At 38.8% G+C, this 15,138-nt stretch overlaps 1 long non-coding RNA gene across 1 annotated transcript in view; it reads right to left on the reverse strand.

The window, feature by feature from the left end:
- The window catches only part of LOC145511689 (uncharacterized), a 40,854-nt gene extending 27,525 nt beyond the window's left edge, over positions 1-13,329 (reverse strand). Inside the window, exons 1-2 of the long non-coding RNA XR_014058056.1 lie at positions 13,231-13,329; positions 9,113-9,231 (exon numbers count right to left, since the gene is read on the reverse strand). This is a non-coding gene — a long non-coding RNA (uncharacterized LOC145511689). The remainder of the gene's footprint in view (positions 1-9,112; positions 9,232-13,230) is intronic.
- Between the last annotated feature and the right edge of the window lie 1,809 nt (positions 13,330-15,138).

Here is a 15,138-nt window from a genome sequence, read left to right on the forward strand (position 1 = left end):
ATCTCTGAGCTTGATGATATGACAGTAGAAACTTCTAACACTGAAAATCAAAGAGAAAAAAAAACCCTGAAAGAATTGGAATAAAATATCCAAGAATTCTAGGAAAACTAAAAAATGTACAAGATACACAAGATTATCAGAGGGAGAAGAAAAGGCAAAAGGGAAAGAAGATGCGACCACGACACCAAACCACAGATCCAAGGAATTCAGAGAGTACTAAGAAGGGTAGATACTAAACACCCTACATCTACGCACGTCACGTTGGAGCTTCAGAAAACTAAAGGTGAAGAAAGAATCTTGAAAGAAGCCAGAGGGGGGAATATGCCTAATTGATAGAGAAGCAAATATAATAATTACATCCAACTTCTCAAAACCATGCAGGCAAGAAGAATATTTAAGCAAAATATTTAAGGTTGAGAGAAAAAAGTCCACCACCGCAGAATTCCATACCCTGCTAAATTATCTTTCAAACTGAAGAAGAAAGAAAGACATTCTCTGACAAACAAAAGTTAAAGAAAATTTTTGCCAGTAGATCTGCATTATGAGAAATGTTAAAAGAAGCTCTTTGAAAGCTTTAGAATTTTTCTTCTAAAAGAACAAAAATTATATAGATCAGAAATCTGGATCTATATAAAGAAAAAATAAGTGAAAATAAAATAAAATAAAATAAATTTTCTCATTCTTAATTGATCTAATAGATAATAGTTTATTAAAAATAATAATAACAAGAATGTACTTATATATACATAATAATACATAATTATATATAACCATAGTGATCCATAATTATATTTATGTACATATATGACACTGTGTGCTTAAAACAAGGGACAGGGGACAATGGACAAGGAGATATTAGGAATATTTTTTATTATAAGGCATGCACAGTATGCATGGAGTAGTGTAGTGTTATTTGAAAGTATATTTGGGTTAGTTGTAAATATATATTGTGAATTCTAGGGTAACCACTGGATAAAGCTTTTAAAATGTATAACTCATATGCTAAGAATGGAGAGAAAATGGAATTAAAGTGCTCAATTAAAACCACAAAAGGCAAGAAAAGCCTGGAAAACAAAAATAGGAACAAAGAACAAAGGCAACAAAAAGAAACAGTAAGAAAAATAGTAGCTATGGATCTACCTTATCAATAATTGAACATCAGTAGTCTAAATACACCAACTAAAAGACAGAGATTGTCAAGATGGGTGAAAAACATTTCTCAGAATATCTGCTTTAAATATAAAGGCATGTACATACCAAAACTAAAGGAATGGAGAAAGATCAAAAGAAAGTGGGAGTATGTTTCAAATTTCAGATAGAACAGATATCAAACAAGATTGGGGATAAAAAGGGACACTGCAAAATGATACTGCAAAGAAGACAGAGCAGTTCTAATATATATATGCCTAGTAACAAAGCTTTAAAATACCTGAGGCAAAACTGAAAGATCCACAAGGAGAAATAGGTGAATCCACTATTATAGTTGGAGACTGCAACACACTTTTGTCAGAAATAGATCCAACAGGCAGAAGATCAGTAAGGATAAAACTGGACTCAACAGCATCATTGACAACTGTAGATTAACGCATCCAACAACTAACGTTGGCACACTCTTCTCAAGCTCACATGGAACAGCCACCAAAACACAACACATTCTGGGCCATACAACACACTTTGTGTGCTGTGCTTTGTCCCTCAGTCGTGTCTGACTCTGCAACCCCATGGACTGTAGCCCCCCAGGCTCCTCTGTCCATGGGACTCTCCAGGCAAGAACACTGCAGCGGGTTGCCATGCCCTCCTCCAGGGGACCTTCCCAACCCAGGGATCGAACCCAGGTCTCCCACATTGCCGGCAGATTCTTTACTGTCTGAGCCACTAGGGAAGCCAAAGAACACACTTTAACACATTTAAAAGAATAGAATCATATACTGTCTTCTCTCAACTACGGTGGAATCAAACTAGAAATCATTAACCAAAAGGTAACTGGAAAATCCCAAAGTATTTGAAGATTAAACAACATACACCTAAATAAGATTGAGTTCAAAGAAGAAGCCTCAAGATAAGTTAAAAAATATTTTGAATGAAACAAAAATGCAACCCATCAGTATTTGTGGGACGCAGCAAAAGCAGTGCTAAAAAGGAAATCTATAGCATTGAACGCAGGTATTAGAAAACTAGGAAGATTTATAACCTATAATCTAAGCTTCAATCTGAGGGGACTAGAAAACAAAGAGCAAAATAATCCAAAGTAAGCAGAAGAAAACAAATAATAAAAATTAGAGCAATAGTTAATGAAATTGAAAACAGGAGATCAATAGATAAAATCAATAAAACCAAAAGCTAGTTCTTCAAAAGAGACAAGCAAAAATTAGTAAGCTTCTACTATTTATGCTAACTAAAAAAAAAAAAGAGGGAGAGAGAGAGAAGACATGATTGATATCAGATGATGTTAGAAATGAAAGTGGGGACACCACTATGGATCACATATTAAAAGGATAATAAAGAAATACTATGAACAACTCTACCCTACAAACTTGATAACCTCGATGAAATGATCCCTTTGTTTGAAATACACAATCTGCCAAAGCCTACATAAGGATAAATAGACAATCTGAATTGGCCTATATCTATTAAAGAAACTGAATCAATAATTAACCTTCCAAAATAGAAATCATCAGAACTGGATGAATTTACTGTTGCATTATACCAGATAGTTGGGCTTCCCTGATAGTTCAGCTGGTAAAGAATCCACCTGCAATACCAGAGACCCTGATTTGATTCCTAGGTCAGGAAGATCCACTGCAGAATGGATTAGGCTGCCCACTCCAGTATTCTTGGGCTTCCCTGGTGGCTCAGAGAATAAAGAATCCCCTGCAATGCAGGAGACCTGGGTTCAATTCCTGGGTCTGGACGATCCCCTGGAGAAGGGAACGGCTACCCACTCTAGTATTCTGGCCTGGAGACTCCATGGACAGAGGAGCTTGGCAGGCTACAGTCCATGCGGTCGTAAAGAGTCAGGCACGGCTGAGCGACTTCCACTAATACCAGATATTTAAGAAAGAATGTACACTACTTCTCTACAATTTCTTCCAAAAGATAGAAGCAGAAAAAATACTTCCTAACTATTCTAAGAGACCAGCATTAGCCTGATAAAATCAGCCAAAGACATTATAAGAAAGCTATAGATCAATATCTTCCATGCATATAGATGCAAAAATCCTCAACAAAACATCAGCAAATCAAATCCAACAATGTATTTAAAAAAATTATACACCACGATGAAGCGGGATTTATACCAGGATGCAAGGGAGGATCAATATTTGAAAATCAATTGAGGTAATCCATCAAATACACAGGCTAAAGAAAGTCACATGATCATGTTAGTAGATGCAGAAAAAGCATTTGACAAAACCCAACACAAATGACAAAACTTTTGGTAAATCAGGAATGGAGGGGGACTTTCCTCAACTTGGTAAAGAATATCTACAAAAACCCCCTACAGCTAACGTCATACTTAATGGTGAGAAACTGAAAGCTTTTTGACTAAGATCAGGAACAATTCAAAATAAAACAAGGAGATAGTACTACCTGCCTATCAGAATGGGCAGAATCTGGGACACTGACAACATCAAGGGTGCGAAGCAATAGGAACTCTTATCCATTGCTGGTGGGAATGCAAAATGGTTCGGGAACTTCGGAAGACAATTTGGTGGTTTCTTACAAAACTAAACACATTTTACCATAATATCTCCTTTGCGAAGGAAGGCAATTGGTCTCCTTAGTGTTTACCCAAACGAACTGAAACCTTATATTCACACAAAAACCTGCACATGGACATTTGTAGCAGCTTTATTTAAAATTATTAAAACCTAGAAGCCTCCATGGTGTCCTTCAGGAGGTGAATAGATATATAAACGGTGGTACACCCAGACGATCAACTATCATTCTGCACTAAAATGAAATGGGCTATCACGCCGTAAAAAGACATGGAGGAAACGTAAAAGTCTATTACTGTGCAAAGGAAACCAATCTGAAAAGGTTACATACTGTATGATTCCAATTACATGACTGACATTCTGGAAAAGGCAAAACTTTCCTGGAAGTAAAGAGACCAAAAGATCAGTGGTTATAGAGGTTAGGAAGGAAGCAGGAATGAATAGGGCAAGCGTCGAGCCATTTTTAGGGCAGAGAAACTTCTCTGCGTGACTCTATAATGAACGCTTGTCCTTGTACATTTGTCCAAACCCATAAAACATACAACTCCAAGAGTGAATTCCAGTGTAAGTTATGGACTTCAGGTGATAATGACGTGTTGATGTAGCTTTACCAGTTGTAACAAACGTTCTACCCTCGGACAGGATGTGTGTCCATATCTGCAGAGGTTGTGATTCACAGGGGCAAGGGCCCAGTTGGAACTCTTTATCTGATGCTCAGGTTTGCTGTGAACACAAAGCTGCTCTAAAAGGTAAAGGTTGCTAATTTTTAAAAAAGTAGGTTCAGAAGACTTAGGCCAATTTTCTCATGCATATTTAGAATTTCCTTTCACATGGAACTGTGAAAACTAGAGATGATTTTACTCAATTGCTTTTAGAATCATTGACACCACTTAGATCTTTTATTTTTTGAGCCTTGAGGCAAGGCTTCTTTTCATGGCAGAAATAAAGAGAAATTCTCCTTTTCCCATACTACTTGAGAGTATACTATAAAAGATCTCCATTTCATATTTTTATATAATTCTTTATGATTTTTGGAATTTTATAGAGAAAAATAGTTCATTAGCTCTCTTAAAAATAGCTTGTTGGTGTTTCTGCGGAGGATCTACAAATATGCTAATAATTACTTTATTAAGCTCTTATTTAGGTTAGCATGAATATGAACACATATGTAATTTCACTTTAACTCTAATACATAATATATCATGTTTAGATTGGTTATATATTGAAAAAATGGTTTTCAATGTGATTGTTTTATTACAGAGGAGGTCATTTACATACTAGAAGAAGAATGGAGCCAAATATAGGCTATTGGGCATATTTTCTGATTATTTTCGGGTGGTAATGTGATGAAGAGCTAGGCAGTTTTTTAAAAAGTGTTCATCCCTGAGCAGACATTTTGCTGTCATCTAGTCTGTGCTATATTCATGTTTCATTCAGAGATCGTTTCATATAATGATATAATTATTTACTTTGGGAGATTATTGGTAAGTTATGAATGAAAGATAATGGATTAATCGCTATGTGTGATTATAACTTTTTAAAGAATGTTACCAATAATATTTGGATGATGAACTCCTTGAAAAATGAGTAGAAATCAATTCTCAAGACTTGGGGAGTCCTGAGAACCAGTGGGGAACATATTAAATAGACCTCCCAGGGTCTCGAAGGCAGAAAGTGTCTACAGACTCACTGAGAATTTTTTTCACACATTACATATTAGAGTAACTTCCCAAATATTTATAGAAATGGCCATCTGATGTTTTAAGACGTCATTCTCTCCTGGAGAGTATTTCCTTCCCTACCAAATTTACTGACCTTACTTCCATTTATGTCCAACCTCATTCTTCTCTGATTTTACTTAATCATCCACTCTCTGAAGAATTCCTATAAATGGACCTAAATAGCTATGTTTTACTTTTTTCCATGATTTCCAGCTACTCTTCTATGCGTTATTCTCTTTTCTGACTCTGGGGGATAATGAACTCCATGCTTTGACTCACCTGCTCAGGCCTCTTGAGAGATGTCGGAGCGTCACCGTGGTGATCGGGTACCACGCCAGGCCTCCTGGGAATGGGATGGGGCTCAAGAGCTGAGGCCTATGTCTGGGAGAGTGACTCTAAGTTCTCTCAGTTGGGAGAGAACAAGAGGTAGACAGAGGTACATAAAGCTATATTCTGATGCTCACAGGCCTTGGAAACCCAATTCACTATTCCAAGGAACTTCATCTTGATTTAGCAACTTGTCTCTCTTTGCAAATGCAAGGGCAGTCCAAAGTCAGGCCCCAAAATGTTACTGTCATCTCTGTGGTAACGAGCTTGAAAGGGTGTGGGTGTCAGCGTGTTCTGTGTGAGCGTGCGAGTGTCTGTGTGATACTGTGGTGGTTCAGTCGTTGAGTCGTGTCCGACTCTTGTGATCCCATGGACGGTAGCCCGCCAGGCTCCTCTGTCCATCGGATGTTCCAGCCAGGAATACTGCAGTGGGTTGCTGTTTCCTTCTCCAGGGGACCTTCCCAACCCAGGGATTGAACCAGGTCTCCTGCACTGTAGTCAGATTCTTTACCGACTGAGCTACCAGGGACGCCCCAGTGTGATACTATAGTTCTCTTGGATAAGCTAAGCTAAACATTAGGTTCAGAGTCTTCTGTTTGTAGAGGTGGTTTGGGTGTAAATAGTGTTAGGGGAAATAATTATCAGCAACCTTGTTACATCAAAGTGCCCCAACATAGGACAAATAATCCGGCCATTTCTTCACTGGCTGATATTAGATCTCTGCTGTTCAGAAATGTCCCCACAAACGCTGACCATCAGGGGAAAGCTGCTTCCTTAAGAGGCAATAATTAATGATGCAGTAACCACTTCACAGCTGTGGGCTGGCATGTAGAAAAAAAAAAAAACAAACAAACCTCAGTATCTTCAATACAGATTTCAATCTAGGTTTTTCATCACAAACTTTCAGAAAGCAAAATTCTAAGCCACATCTTCTCTAAAATGTCAAAGCCATCCCAGTAACGTTCTCAAATGGCCACAGAAGTTCACAGCAGAAGGGGGAAATAAGAATCACGTATTGATCAAAGCCAAAAAGAAAAAGAGAGAATCACTGACTCAAAAGGCCAAGGTTAAAGAAAGATTTGAGGTTACCAAATGTATTTGAGTTTCAAAATACAGGAAGTAAAGAAATAAGAGATCGCATAGGTAGTATTTTGTAATTCTAATTTCAAAGGTTTGGTGTGAGAACTAAAATGAACACCCCTTTATGTAAGAGAAACATTATAACCCGGCATCCTGCATAGCTTCCTCCTCCTTAATTGGTTCCAGGTGCCTCACTCTCCAGCTGGACCCTCAGTTGTTCTTGTCGAGCATGGTGCTGGGTACCAAAAGGTTTCCTGCCCCTGGAACATGCCCTCCACAAATATTTAGGCATCAGGGATATTTAAGGATGACGACTGGATTGGGACGTAATTTCCTTGAGTGCTAGAGCCGTGGTTCTCAAATTGGAGAGTGCGCCACCTGGAGGACCTGTTAAAACAGTTTGCTGGACCCACCTCTGGAGTTTTTGATCCGCAAGTCTAGGATGGGAATGAAGAGCCTGCTGACAAGTTCCCTGGTGCTCATCTGGGGAGCAGAGTTTGAGGGCTATTGTTCTAGACCAGTGGTTTCAACCAGGTTGCACATGACAATCACCTGGGGAGTTTTGTTTTGTTTTGTTTTAAAGTTCTTGGTGCCCAGGTTATTAACCAGACCAGTAACATCAGAATCTATTGGGGTTGTGACTAGGCTTCAGTATTTTTTAAAGCTCCCTAGTAAATTCCAACGTACAGCTCGAATTGGGAAACACTGTCCAGCTTCACAGTGATGCTGAGTCCAGGCTGTACGTTAGAGTAACTTGGGATGAAAAGTGAAAGTGGAAGTTGCTCAGTCGTGTCTGACTCTTTGTGACCCCATGGACTATACAGTCCATGGAATTCTCCAGGCCAGAATACTGGAATGAGTAGCCATTCCCTTCTCCAGGGGATCTTCCCAACCAAGGATCGAACCTAGGTCTCCCGCATTGCGGGCGGATTCTTTACCAGCTGAGCCACAAGGGAAGCCCAAGAACGTTGGAATGGGTAGCCTATCTCTTCTCCAGCATATCTTGTTGACCCAGGAATTGAACCGGGGTCTCCTGCATTGCAGGAGGATTCTTCACCAACTGAGCTATCAGGGAAGCCGTTGGGGTAGTGTTTTTTAAAATTGAACTGTAGTTGACATGCTATAAAAACAACCCCTTCAAAGTGGACAAGTCAATGGTTCTTATTTACTTACAAAGTTGTAAAACCATCATTAGTATCAAAGTCTAGAACATTTACATCAATATCTACAGAGATTTTTAAACAAAGTTCTGATATGTGGGTTCTACTTTCAGGGATTCTGATTTAACTGGTTTACTAGGTAAAGACATCAATGTTTATCCGTGCTCCTCAAGCAATTCTAATGCCCACCTGGGGCTGAGAACCACAGTTCCAGAGTCTGATCACAGATCTTCCAAGACTGTTTTAGGAGTTAAGACCTTTTCAGCTTTCACTGACCCTGGCAGGGATGTGGTAAGCATTAATACAAAGGAACGAGCACACACTTTCTGTCTAAACTCCTGCTTGTCCAGTAAATGTGGTCAGTCACAATAAAGGAAAAACCTCATCTCTGATTTCTGGCTCTCAGAGCAGAGAGCCGAGTGGCCTTTATCAGATGGACCTGGAGGCGGATCTCATAGTGAGCCTGGCTCCACCGCCTGCAGCATTTCCCTGCAAACTGGAGCTCAGTTTTAGAGACTTCAAGAGCCTCTAAGGTTCAATGGGCCCCCAGAAGGACTCAGAGCTGCTAGTTACATATTTAAACCTTTGCCTCTGTTGGTCTGGCAACCCACTCCAGTACTCTTGCTTGGAAAATCCCATGGATGGGACGGAGAAGTGTGGTAGCTTACATACAGTCCATGGGGTCGCAAACAGTCGGACACGACTGAGCGACTTCACTTTCACTTTCACTTTCTGTTGGTCTGATGCTGTTGCAGTGATGGGCTTTTGTTGATTAAAGTACACAGAAGCAGAGTTTGAACCCTGGCTCCTGCAACTGCTATTGCCTGATGTGGGGTAAAGAAAAAAAACAAACAGTTTCCTCATTTTGTAATAATTCTTCCTCCCAGAGATATTTTCTATTATTAAGGAAAATAGTGTATTGAGTGCATTCACCTCTGCAGAATTAATTCGGTAGATAGATGATGAGAGTTTACATGTGATCTGAATTCAGTCCCTGGCTCTGATCCTTTTTACTGATATAGCTTGGGCAAATGTAAGCCTTCACAATCTATAAAAGGGGGATCCAACAATAAGAACAGCAATAACAAAAAAAATAAACCTGACTCACCTTTAATAATACTTTTACATATTTTTGTGAAGATCAAATATATATATTTCATGTATAGTTCACATGAAAATGCTTTATATACTATGGCATCATATAAATGGTTATGCCTTAGGATGTACCTAAATGGATAGACATATGAAAGAAAGAAAGAATGTATAATTTATAAATTAAGATGATTTCTATTCTCTGTAAACAGTTTGAACTTTAGGACCTTACAAACAAAAGGATACTCCCTCTACAGATCATTTCAAAGCATCTATCGCCTGACATCTAGGTAATTAAACCTCATTTAAATGATTTAGGGAGAAGGAAATCCTAAGTTGGTATCCTATGAGTAGTCTTTTTTTCACTTTTCCTGCCTCTGCCTATTGTCACCTTTTTCAGAGTCTTTGCCTATACAGAATTAATTCTCCTCTTCAGTTCATAGCATTTCACTGATCCATATGAAGCCCCTCCTTTTAATTTATTCTCCTCCTTCATCTCCATCCCTGGTCCCATTTCCCGTCCTCACATAGTCCCTATACTTGTGTTTGCAATGTGGATTCTTCCAGTCTCCCTTCTGTACATGTGTGTATATGTGTATCTGGGAAAATGGTGTTTAGTGTGCATGACATTTTTGACATTTACACAATTGTTATTATGCTATAAATTTGTTTCACTTAGCAGTATGTTTTTATTTTATTTCATGTGGTAAGAATACTTGCATGAGATCTACCTTCTTAACAAATTCAGTGTACAATACATTACTGTTGATTATAGGTACAGTGTGTTGTATAGCAGATCTCCAGAACGTGTTCATCTTGCTTATCTAAAAGTTATGCCTGTTGATTAATAGCTCCCTACTTGTCTCTTCCTTCAGTCCCTGGAAACCACCATTCTACTCCTTGATTCTATAAATTTGAGATACCTCATAGTATTGGAACCATGCAGCTGTTGTTTTTCTATGACTGACTTATTTCACTTAGTGTAACATCCTCAAGGGTCATCCATGCTGTCACATATTGCAGAATTTACTCCTTGTTAAGGGCTGAATTGTATGTATATGTCATTGTGAGACTGGCTGTGCTAACATATGAGGATCTAATTCATTTATTTTGACTGCTGTGTATCATTCCATCTTAGGCAAGTACTCTACCGTACTTACCTATTCTGCTAGAGAATCCCCCTCTCTGCTAGAGAGGGATACACATTGCCCCCAACTCCCACCACCCAAAATAATGGCACACTGTTCCTCCTGTGTGTCCACTCACACATCATTGTGCCAGGAGTGGAGTCCCTGAATCACATGATTTACAAGTACTTAATGTCACAAAATCCCAGCAAAATGCAATCCAAAACAATCACACCAGATTCTGCTCCAACGTGGTTTGCAAGAGAGTTCGTATGTCCCCATATTCTTGCTAGCAGGTGAACAGTGCCTTGAACTTTGCCAATATGAACAGTATCAAGTTATATTTCCTGATGGGCTTTCCTGGTGGCTCAGATGGTAAAGAATCTGCTTGCAGTGAAGGACACCAGGGTTCAATCCCTGTGTCAGGAAGATCCCCTGGAGAAGGGAATGGCTACCCACTCCAGTATTCTTGCTAGAAAATTCCACGGACAGAGGAGCCTGGTTGGCTATAGGCCATGGGGTTGCAAAGAGTTGGACACGACTGAGTGACTAACACTTTTACTTTCATGTTTCCTGATTGTCTTAATCGACACTTCTCTGATGTCAATGAGACTGGTTATCTCTTTAAATGGTTTTTCATCGTTAAGTTTTTAGTGGATTGACTGTTCATACCCTTTGCCCATTTTTCTGTTGGGCTTCTGTCTTTCCTTGAAGATTTTTGAGAATTCCTTATGTATTCTGGAAGTTAATGTTTGCCTGTTATAGACGTTGTGAAGATCTTCCAGTCCATGAGTTACTTTTTAATATTGTGCATAGTGTTCTTTGTTCAATAGAAACCTTAAATTATTCTGATATAGTCAAATTCCATCCTTACTCTTTTAGGGATTTTACTTTGAGGGTCTATTTCACAACATCCTTTTCTGCCCTGAGATCCCAAAGGTTCTCCAGCAGGGTCTGTTTCACAACTCTATTTTTTACTTCTCATTTGTTCTTTCCCCAGTGACATCTTGTTCAATTATTATAGTTTTACTTAATTAATATCCACGATATTTCTTAATATCTTTTAGGTCAAGCTCTTTATTGGTTCCTTTTCGAAATAGTCTTAGCTGCTCATGGGCTTGTATTGTTTCCATTTTATTCTTAGAAGCACTTTATCTAGTTCTCCCAAAATATTCTGCTGGAATTTTTATTGAAATTGTATTAAATTTATAGATCAATTTGTAGAAATCTATATCTTTGAATTGTACAGATATCAATCCATTTACATGATGTGACTTTCCATTTATTCAAGTCTTTGTTCCTCTTTTAATAGAATTTTAAAATTTCTCTATAAAGATGTTCATTAGATCAGTTCCTAGATAGTTTTTAGCTTTTGTGTTATTATAAATGATGTTCTATTTTCTACTGTATTTTCTAATTGGTTACTGCTGGTATAAGAGAATTTATTTATCTTTGCTTAATATTTTATTTTTCAATATTGTTGACCTCAAATTCCTTTATTACTTTTCATAGTTTACTAGTTCTCTTGTATTTTTATATAAATTATTATATAGTCTACAAACAAGGGCAATTCTGTCTTCTCCCTTCCAATTTTATCCCACTTATTTCAATTGATTGTCTGATTGCATTGGCCAAAACCTATAGTACTATGTTGATTAGTAGCATTCAAAGAAATTAGCCATGTCTGCTTCCTGACCCAATCATACTGTGGTTATGAAACCCACAGGCATACTTTCTTGGTTAGAAAAATGTGTAGGCTTTTCTGTAAGGCTCTTATCTTGCTGGGGTGGGGAAGGGGATGGGGCAGAGCCTGGCTAAAAAGGAAATATATGAAAGTCTTAGATAACACTTATAAAGCCAGGGACTCATTATTCCAAAGGCTGGGTAATTATGGTAAAGATGCATTTGAAGTTTATACTTCAGTGATTACTATAATCCAAAATACATCCCCTTTCTTTATTTTCTCTCTGTTCTCTCACGCCTTAAAGTGCTCTGGAGCCCCTCTGTCTTTAAGCACCCCATACTCTTTCTTGATATTCGTTCACTAGCTTTTCCGTCTTTTCCTGTTAGAGGGCCTCCTTTCCCACTTTATTATGTGGCTTAAATTTTTTTCCCTGGAGAAAACATAACTTTTTCTCTTTAGAAAGAGGATAATATAGACTATCCAAATGGCAAATAGACGCAGAAAGAGGGCTGTGAATATTCTCATTGCTGACTTTTATTCTTTCTGCTTACATGACTTGCCACATTGAGACAGATCATTGGATCCTCAGGTAGAAATATTTGGAAAGTTTAGTTCCTTTGGCTCTCTATTTCTATGCCCTATAATTCTAACCACATCTGCTTCCATCACCATTGTGACCAATTTATGCAACATAATATGGCTTTATTTATGTATGTAGGCAGCTCCATCACACTGCTGATTCATTTTGAAATTACAGTTCACTTAGCTTCTAGTGTTACCCAGTTATTTGTATAATCAGCTTTTGGATCTAATTCAAAGATTTTACATTTGTTCCTAAAATTCTATTTTGTCACTCTAGCTTATGAAGATTTTTAGAAATTGATTTCTGTTACCCAACATACCATCTATGGCTCCAATCATCATGTCATCTGCGGAATTTGATAGGAAGGCCATCGGTGTGCTCATCCAAACCTTTGATAAACATGTCAAAAAGGACAGGGCCAGGGAAGAACCCTGAGGCACACCACCATAAAATTTCCTTCAGGTTGACATGGAATTAGCATTCTTGGACATGACTCTTCAATTATTGATGAAGTCACCTGACTGCACTTGTATCTACTCCATATTTCTGCACATTGCACACAAGGTTTTCGTGAAAAACGCTGTCAGATTCCTTGCTGAAATGCTAACACACTGTGTGCACAGCGTTTCCTTGACCTACAGGATTAGTAAACCCATGAATTATTCAGTTCCACTCTGATTTCAAATGACAAAATTTCAATTTAAGCTAGAATAAGCAAAAGAGATCATTTATCAATTCACCTATCTTGTATACACGAGAGCACTGGTTCCCTCGGCCCCTTGGCTCTGCCACCCACAGGGTTAGCTCCGTTCCTACGTTGTCTCCGCACTCCTGGAATCAAGATGGCTGCCAGGAACTCGGGGCTTTCCCCCAACAGTTACTGCAACGTCCCGGAAGTGAGTCTCAGCGTCTCTGACAGGATCATGAGCCCACCTCTAAGACAAACCCAAAGAGATGGAAAGATCTGAGTAGCCAGCCTGGGTCACACACCTACTCTTGAAGCTGGACCTGGACTCTGTTTCACCCAAATTACAGAACCTGAGAAAATGTCAAAGATAACAGTACCATCAGCTCTGAGAAGACCGAGCGGAGTGGGATGTGGGGGGTGGGAGGGAGGCGTAAGAGGGGGGTGCTATGTGTATACTTACAACTGACCGTGTTATTGCAGAAACGGACACAGCATTGTAGGACAATTATACTCCAACGGAAAAATAAACGTAAAAAAGAGAATGCTATCGAAGGAAGAAGAATGAATAGATATTTTCTATACCCGATAAAACTATCTTGGCCCTCAGTGTAGCTCCAAAGTATCTTCTCAGGAGCCTCACAACTCAAGGATTACTCACATTATACCTACATTTATATAATCAATTATTTTACACATATATTCACAGACATACATGGAATATATATATATAGCCAACTATGCATATATATATCCAACTGTTACACAGTTGGAAGCAATACCCTATTTGGATAAACAGAGTATCATTAGAAGTCTATTTCCATAGGGACATCTAATGAGTGCTCTCCATTCTGCAGCTGGCTGACTGACTTCAAACCCAGCCACCACAGAAATCTGGGCAAGGGAGTGATCTACAGATGAGGGGTGAAGGTATCGTGTATTTGTGGTGAGCTGTCTTGAAATGATGAGCTCGTTTCTTGGTGCTGATTCATTTGGATGGCAACAGTAGCATATGATCCAAAATACAGTGGTCTTTAAGCAACAGGAAATAACAGGGGTGAAAACTATAGGAAGAAGAAACTCTATTTTGGCTTTAATATATCTATTACAATTCAGGACTGAATGGCTTTTTTGGAGATGGATTCTCTGAAGGCACTTAATGATCTAATTGGTTTTGTCACCAAGGTACTTTTCTGTGTACTTAATTTTATTTGTTCCAACTGCATTCAAGTCCATGGAGAAGTCTCACTCACTTGTGCAAATCTGCTAATAAGAGTCCAGAGGTGAGAAGTGGAGAAAATGCTCTGAGGGAACACTTTAAGGGGATGCTCTTGCCGGGGATAATCTTGGTAACTTTTATTTCATGGAGTTGTTCTAGAGTCATTTATAACCAGACTCAAAGACTAAATAAGGACATCTCAGGTCTGACTGCCTGATAAGAATAGCTTTCTCACTTCTATGCTGTTAGGAATCCTAGAAGGAAAACTGACAGCAATAAAGGCAAGATCCCACCGGTCCCCACCCACCGCCCCCCACTTGACCACCCAAACAATACAAGGCCCTGGCCAGGACTATAAACCTCTATACATTTTGGGTAGTGTCTGCTTCTTTCCTGTTCATGTTTCACAAATGTCCTGTCTTTTGTGTTAGACGAACTTGATGTCATCAGAGTCAATATCTAGGCAGCAGTAGAATCACCATACCTTTCTTACACTGAACGATAGATAGGCTGGCAGCAGAGAAATAAGAAGAGGCTTGTCAATTGTCTGGAATATATTAAGCTTTTCCTGAAGGTAGTAGATTTAAGACTGAAAGCAAAAGTCTGTTGGGAATTTTGCTGCTATGCTGTGCATATTAGGACGAGGGGACCGCCCTCAGAAAATGTAGGGAAACAGCGGACATCTTAGAGACCTAATAAAGAAGACAAATAAGTCCCATTTTTTGACAATTAGAGCCAACCTTG

Source organism: Giraffa tippelskirchi, chromosome 6 (genome assembly GCF_054371585.1).
Source record: "Giraffa tippelskirchi isolate mGirTip1 chromosome 6, T2T-mGirTip1v1.2.pri, whole genome shotgun sequence".
NCBI classification, from domain to species: Eukaryota; Metazoa; Chordata; class Mammalia; order Artiodactyla; family Giraffidae; genus Giraffa; species Giraffa tippelskirchi.